The 7,774-nt window shown below is 44.8% G+C and overlaps 1 protein-coding gene across 32 annotated transcripts in view; it reads left to right on the top strand.

Annotated features, from left to right (window-relative positions):
* The window catches only part of kif1aa (kinesin family member 1Aa), a 315,620-nt gene that overhangs the window by 107,118 nt on the left and 200,728 nt on the right, over nt 1-7,774 (top strand). The gene's annotated exons all lie outside the window — the stretch shown is intronic.

Here is a 7,774-nt window from a genome sequence, read left to right as displayed (position 1 = left end):
TCAAGGAATTCTGATAGAACTAATCTTGGTCAGAATTATGAGAAGAGTCTCTACTGACTAAAGTTAACCCACCCGCAAAGGAAGATGGTTGTGACGGTTGGAAACCAATCAACTCAATTCCTAGACATTGCATTGGAAATTCCTTGAGCTCCAGATGTGTGGGGCTGATTGTTCTGCGGAAATTATCTTGAATACTCTAGAAATATGAAATTAAACTCATTCTCAATAATTTCCAGTTTCAACCTCACTCTCAAGTAAGTTCTCCTTCAGCTCCTCCCACTTTCTCCAAACCAAAGGTGTAGCAATGGGCATTTGCATGGGTCCCAGATATGCCTGCCTTTTTATCAGCTATGTTTCAAGCCTACACCTGTATCTGTCCCCATCTTTTCCAATGCTACATCGATGACTGCATTGGTGCTGCTTCCTGCACCCATGCTGAGCTCGTCGACTTCATCAACTTTGCCTCCAACTTCCAACCTGCCCTCAAATTTACTTGGTTCATTTCTGACACCTCCCTCCCCTTTTTCGATCTCTCTCTCTCTCTCTCTCTCTCTCTCTCTCTCTCTCTCTCTCTCTCTTTCCCCCCCCTCTCTCTCTCTCTCTCTCTCCCTCTCCCTCTCTCCCTCCCTCCCTCCCTCTCCCCCTCCCTCCCTCGCTACCTTGACAGTTTATCTACTGATATCTTTTACAAACCCACTCATTCTCACAGCTACCTGGACTATGCTGCTTCCCATCCTATCATTTCCCTCTTCACCTCATTCTTTACCTGCCCATCACTTCCCTCTGGTACTCCTCCTCCCTGTTCCATTTGTTCCATGCTTTTCTACCTCTCCTATTAGATTCCCCCTTCTCCAGCCCTTTATCTCTTTCACCTATCAGCTTTCCAGCTCATTACTTCACCCCTCTCCCCTCTCCCACTTTCACCTATCACCTGCCACCTTGTGCTTCTTCCTCCCCTCCCCTCTCACATTCTTGTTCTAACTTCTCATCTTTTTCTTCCAGTCCTGACGAAGGGTCTCGGTCCGAAACGTTGACAGTTCACTCTTTTCTGCTGCCTGATGCTGCCTGATCTGCTGAGTTCCTCCAGCATTTTGTGTGTGTTTCTTGGATTTCCAGTATCTGTAGATTTTCTCATCTTTGTGTTGAGCTCCCTGTGTTTGTGAGACTAAGCACTCCGAATTGAATGAGATTGAATGTACCTAAAGGAATCGGTGTGAATATATGTGTGAGAGAGAATATGCTAGAGGGGAATCGGTGGGGGAATGGGACTGATGTGATTGCTCTGAGAGCAGGCATGTACCCAGTGAATCTGTCGGCTTCCTTCTACATCATAAAATATCAGGAAAGAAATTGGAATGTCTGATAGGTCAAAGAAGATCATATTTGCTGATGAGTACCTGTTATTCAGTTCTATATACAGTCTGTCAAATAGTGAAGCAGTTTTACACTGCATTCAGCCAGACTGTTTCACATGAATATTTAGTCTGATTTACATAAATAACACATCCAGTGCCAGGTAATGAGTGTATCTGTAACAAGAGACTCAAACTCCCCCACCTGCCATTCAACAGCATTACATTACCTGGCTCCCCCCGCCCCCCCCCCCACTGTCAGCAACCTGAAGGTCACCCATGGCTGGAGCAGGCACAAGAGTATGTCAGAGGCTGTGGATTTTGCAGGGATGACTCACGTCCTGATCCCAGTGCTTGAAAGGCATTAGTCAAGCGTATGAGTGAATGCATTTTGCCAGCCAAGATGAGTGCAACCCAACAACAGTCAACAAACTTTATACCTCCCACTCGATTGGCACCCCATCCTCCACCCCAGACATCTGCCTTTTCCTTCTCCAGCAGTGGCATGCACTATCTACAACACGATCTGCAGCTCATCAGAACTCTGAGTGCACGTTCCAAGCTACAAACTTGATTGCTGAAAAGAACAAGGGCAACCTTCAGCATTTCACTTGCCCGTTTTACCAGTCTCTCCATATCCCACTGAGCTCTCTTACTGTCCTCAATGTTTACCATGTCTGCAAGTTGTATGTTCTCTGAAAATTTGTAAAATTATGCCTTGTCCATCCAGAACTGATTGAGATGGACAGGGCAGCAAGTAGCTCAATCGTGCAGCTTGTAAAACGGCAGTCTCAGTGAGCCATGGTTCGATCCTGTCTGTACAGACTTTGCACTCTCTTCCTGTGACCACATGGGTTTTCTGTGGGAGCTTCAGTTCCCTCACACATCCCAAAGACATGGGGATTGGTAGATTAGTTAGATGCTGTAAACATTTACTCTAGAGTTTAGAGGAATGGTAGAATCTACATAAAGTTAATGGGGATGCGGAGAAGATAAAATAGGTTAGCATATCATTAGAGTATGAAATACATTCTTGATAGTCCAATTCTCTATAACTATGCAACTCCTGAGGAACACTACTATATCGTTCCATTCAATCTGATTAAAAAGCCTATTGTTACCATTTTCTCCTATTAGATTCCCAAGAGCACCACAGCACAGAAACAGGCCCTTCAGCCTATCTAGTGCATGCCAGTCTGGTCCAATGCCTTTTCCCATCTATCTGCACTCGGACCATAGTCCTCCAGACTTCTCTTGTTCGTGTACTCTCCAGACTTCTCTTACACGTTGTAATTGAACTCTCACCACACTTTGAGTAAAGATGTGCCCCCCCCCAGACTCCCAGTAAATAGTTCACCTTTCAGCCTAAGCCGAAGCTTGTGACCTCAGGTTCTACTCTCACCCAACCTGAAGAGCAAAAGCCTGCAAGTATTGACCCCATCTATAAACCTCATCATTTTCTATCCCATCTCTGATTACATAAAATGAGAAGTGGAGGAAGGTTTCCCATCTTCCAATTCACATCCTATTCAGTGCTGTCTATCCCAGCAGATGGAATTAGTGCCAGCAGTGTCCTGTACCCTGCTCCCAATGTTACCTTCTCCACCCAATCTCTCTTCTTTTTCTACTTCTCCCCAGTCATACTTTCTGTTCTGACATTCCACTTTCCGTCTGTCCTGTTCCTGTTTGGGCTGCCAGTCATTCGAGCACCATGACTGCTGACTTCTCTTTTCCAATGGCAACCCATACCTTCAGGAGATGATAAGCAGCAGGAATGAAGGTAAAACATCAAATGAGAGCATATTGTTCCCTTTAATCTCGGAATGAATTAGGTTGAAAAGAGAAATAGATGTATCACTGTGGAGTGTGTACTTACCACTAATGAGCACTTAATGGCTGTCGAAAATATTTCCATCACAATATGGTTAGCACAAGGCTAATTATTTCATGAACCTTGTAGGAGTAATTAGCTCTGTAGAATCAAACCAGAGGGCATCTGAGTGATGGAACCTGAGACACACAGGACATAAAGCATGGTCAATGGAGCAGAATGTATGAGACCAAATGGGCATGAAATAAATAATGATTAACATTCCCCAGTTAGGAGTCGGGGCATGGAGGGGGGGCGGGTGGTGAAATTCTAAAACAACCTCTCTGGTTAATGTTCCCTTTAAAAGTATTTCCAGTAATGTCTCCTTCATTAATAACAGCCTCTGCTTCTTTCAGGGTGTCGTCAGTCCAAAATTAGTACCACAATCCTGATCTGTTTAGACACCCATACTGATTTCAGTTTCATCAGAAGAATTGAATTGAACTGCATTGACTTTATTACTTACATCCTTCATATACACGAGGAATAAAAATCTTTACATTATGTCACCATCTAAATGTGCAATTTTAAGTAATTTATAATAAATTGTATGTACAACAGGACAGTCAGTATAACATAGAAATACAATTGTATCAGCATGAATTAATCACTCTGATGGCCCGGTGGAAAGCTGGTGTTAAGTCAGACAGTAACATTTTCGAGCAGGAAGGCTGATGATTGAAGTTAAAGGCAGAGATTTCAGTCTCGTGATGAGCAGCTGTACTTAATTGCTAACGGTTAGAATTAAATGCCACAATTATTCACCAATAATTGGGTATAAGGTAGAAAAATGGTGAGTTCACATGGGCATAGTGTCTTGGTAGAAGCACTGAATCAAGTTATTTCTGTTGTGTGCAGTTTTGGACACATTTAAAAATGGTGTATCTCTAGGTCTGCAGGAGGGTCAGACAAGAATGATCAGGGTGAGTCTTATGCTTCCAAGAATTCAGCATGTTTTGATGAGGGTTGAGACAGCTAGGGTCTTGATAGGATCCTGTTTGAGATTTTTCAATGAATGAAGTGGGTGGAATAAAAACTATTAGAAAGTTGTCACAGAGGTACAACAGTGACGAGTGTCACAGAGGTACAGTGACGAGTGTCACAGAGGTACAGTGACGAGTGTCACAGAGGTACAGTGACGAGTGTCACAGAGGTACAACGGTGAGGAGTGTCACAGAGGTACAGTGAGGAGTGTCACAGAGGTACAGTGACGAGTGTCACAGAGGTACAGTGACGAGTGTCACAGAGGTACAGTGACGAGTGTCACAGAGGTACAACGGTGACGAGTGTCACAGAGGTACAGTGACGAGTGTCACAGAGGTACAGTGACGAGTGTCACAGAGGTACAACAGTGACGAGTGTCACAGAGGTACAGTGACGAGTGTCACCGAGGTACAGTGACGAGTGTCACCGAGGTACAGTGACGAGTGTCACAGAGGTACAACGGTGTGGAGTGTCACAGAGGTACAGTGACGAGTGTCACAGAGGTACAGTGACGAGTGTCACAGAGGTACAGTGACGAGTGTCACAGAGGGACAGTGACGAGTGTCACAGAGGGACAGTGACGAGTGTCACAGAGGTACAGTGACGAGTGTCACAGAGGTACAACAGTGACGAGTGTCACAGAGATACAGTGACGAGTGTCACAGAGGTACAGTGACGAGTGTCACAGAGGTACAGTGACGAGTGTCACAGAGGGACAGTGACGAGTGTCACAGAGGTACAACAGTGACGAGTGTCACAGAGGGACAGTGACGAGTGTCACAGAGGGACAGTGAAGAGTGTCACAGAGGGACAGTGACGAGTGTCACAGAGGGACAGTGACGAGTGTCACAGAGGTACAACGGTGACGAATGTCACAGAGGTACAACGGTGACGAGTGTCACAGAGGTACAGTGACGAGTGTCACAGAGGTACAACAGTGACGAGTGTCACAGAGGGACAGTGACGAGTGTCACAGAGGTACAACTGTGATGAGTGTCACAGAGGGACAGTGACGAGTGTCACAGAGGTACAGTGACGAGTGTCACAGAGGGACAGTGACGAGTGTCACAGAGGGACAGTGACGAGTGTCACAGAGGGACAGTGACGAGTGTCACAGAGGTACAACGGTGACGAGTGTCACAGAGGGACAGTGACGAGTGTCACAGAGGGACAGTGACGAGTGTCACAGAGGTACAACGGTGACGAGTGTCACAGAGGTACAGTGACGAGTGTCACAGAGGTACAGTGACGAGTGTCACAGAGGTACAACGGTGACGAGTGTCACAGAGGGACAGTGACGAGTGTCACAGAGGTACAGTGACGAGTGTCACAGGGACAGTGACGAGTGTCACAGAGGGACAGTGACGAGTGTCACAGAGGGACAGTGACGAGTGTCACAGAGGGACAGTGACGAGTGTCACAGAGGTACAGTGACGAGTGTCACAGAGGGACAGTGACGAGTGTCACAGAGGTGCAACGGTGACGAGTGTCACAGAGGGACAGTGACGAGTGTCACAGAGGGACAGTGACGAGTGTCACAGAGGTACAACAGTGACGAGTGTCACAGAGGTACAGTGACGAGTGTCACAGAGGGACAGTGACGAGTGTCACAGAGGTACAGTGACGAGTGTCACAGAGGTGAGGTGTTACAGTCAGGGAGAAGACTATGTAATGGAGGTGGGCTGGACAGTGTTACAGATGGGAAGAGAGGACGGTGTAATGAAAATGCTCCCACAAATGGCTCAAGGATAAGTCTGAGGCTCATTTCAGGTCTACAATAAAGTATTGTTGTAATCAGCCACCGAGATGTTGATGCAGGGGCTGACAGATCCAGCAGTATGTGTATCAACTCAAATTCAAAGATTGGATGGGAAAAGCAGAGTGATAAAACAAAGAGGAGTGTCAGCTGCTGAAGAAATGGCAGATGGGTAGAGATCACTTGGCACCTCTTCATAAGGATCATTTTACGTACAATTCTCCTGAGGGAGAGAGACTGAATGGCACCAGTCAGTCTATACAGTACATCTCCCATCTCCCATCTCCCCCAGGTGCTGAGACACAAAGGACCCTGCACAGACATTCTCTGGGGCAGAGGGGTTAAGAGTCAGCTTTCAGTTTCCAGCTATCCAAGAGACACTGGTATTCATAAATAGTCAAATATTATCGGTCTCCAGTGCCATTTCCTGAATATGGAACGATACACATCATGCATTAAAGTCAAATTAAAGTTCCTGTTGTTGAGAGGCATTTCCTAAGGGGAGGATTGACGGCACATACTAATCAGTGTTCAGATTTCTGAGAGACAAGTGCTATCCGGAGTAAGTCCGATACTCTAATACCAAAACCCCACTGTCTCGTAATGGAAAGGCACATTGGAGTTGGTTGTTGCTGGAATGTGAATGAAAGCAACCAAATGACCCCAGCCAGTCAGACTAACATCAGGAAGTAGTTCTTTGCACAGTGAGTTGTGGTCACATCGAACAAACTATCTAGTTGTGAGGTTGAGAGTAGTACTTTAGGGACTTTTAAATCTAAACTCGATAGTTATTTCAACACACTATGTAAATAGGAATTTGGCAAACTTTGTTGGGCCAAATGATCCATTCTTGTCAAAAACCTTCTCATGTTCTAATGTGAACCTAGTTTTTTTCCTGAATTTTCAGATTAGTACTTAGCTGAGCATCCAATGGAATAAGCACTGTGTTCATCCAGCCCTGAGATTCATGTCACTCTTGATTCCTCATAGACTTGCCCCATTCCTATCACCCTTTTCGACTGCACCTTGCCTGCAATGCCCTCCTTGAACCCCCATGGCTTCCCCCACCTGCCATTTCATGTCACTCCCACCTGTAGGAATGTTCCTGAAAGTGTAAACACTTTACTATTGGAAGGACTCTTCAAAAGCTAGAAGTCATATTCTTCTCCCTTCTCATCAATGTCAAAATCTAGATTCAGTCAGGAGTACTGGCAGTTGGTGTTTGAAATTCTATCTCAATAACATTTTAGCTCGTAAAGTAGGTGTGAGCATGGACAGTCTTAACTTTAGTCAGCAATTACTTTTTGAACTCCCAGTCCCAATTAATCAAAACTAGCAATTAAAGTGAAGTACTGAAGGAGAACTCACTGTTTAGTTTGAGTGACACATTAACAAAGATTCTGATTCCTTTTTCGAGTCTTGAATAAAAATTATTCTTAATCCCACAAAAGGTCATAGTCATTTTGTGTTGTCATTTGGACTTTAGAGTCTACAGATTATAGTGGTAATTAACTGCATTCCAATCATGTCAATAATTGTGAATCACTTTATGCATCCTTTCATGAAAATGCCATAGAAAGCAAGTCAGTTACTTCTGTCCATTGTGGTCTCAGTGTTTAAAATTATGCCCTTTTGTTCATGAAATTCCGTATCAGCTTTCTAAATCTTTCAAGCTGGTCTGGTAATCAAAGACTTACATTCACAGACATTCAGGATTTCCTGAAATCTTAAACAGGAGTTTCAGATAGCTAACGGAATAACAGATACCCAGGTTGAATGACTGGTTGGAATCTGCTCAAAGGGGGCTCAAAT

Source organism: Mobula hypostoma, chromosome 4 (assembly GCF_963921235.1).
Source record: "Mobula hypostoma chromosome 4, sMobHyp1.1, whole genome shotgun sequence".
NCBI classification, from domain to species: Eukaryota; Metazoa; Chordata; class Chondrichthyes; order Myliobatiformes; family Myliobatidae; genus Mobula; species Mobula hypostoma.
The sequence above is the reverse complement of the archived record's forward strand: the minus strand, read 5'-3'. Positions and strand labels throughout refer to the sequence as shown.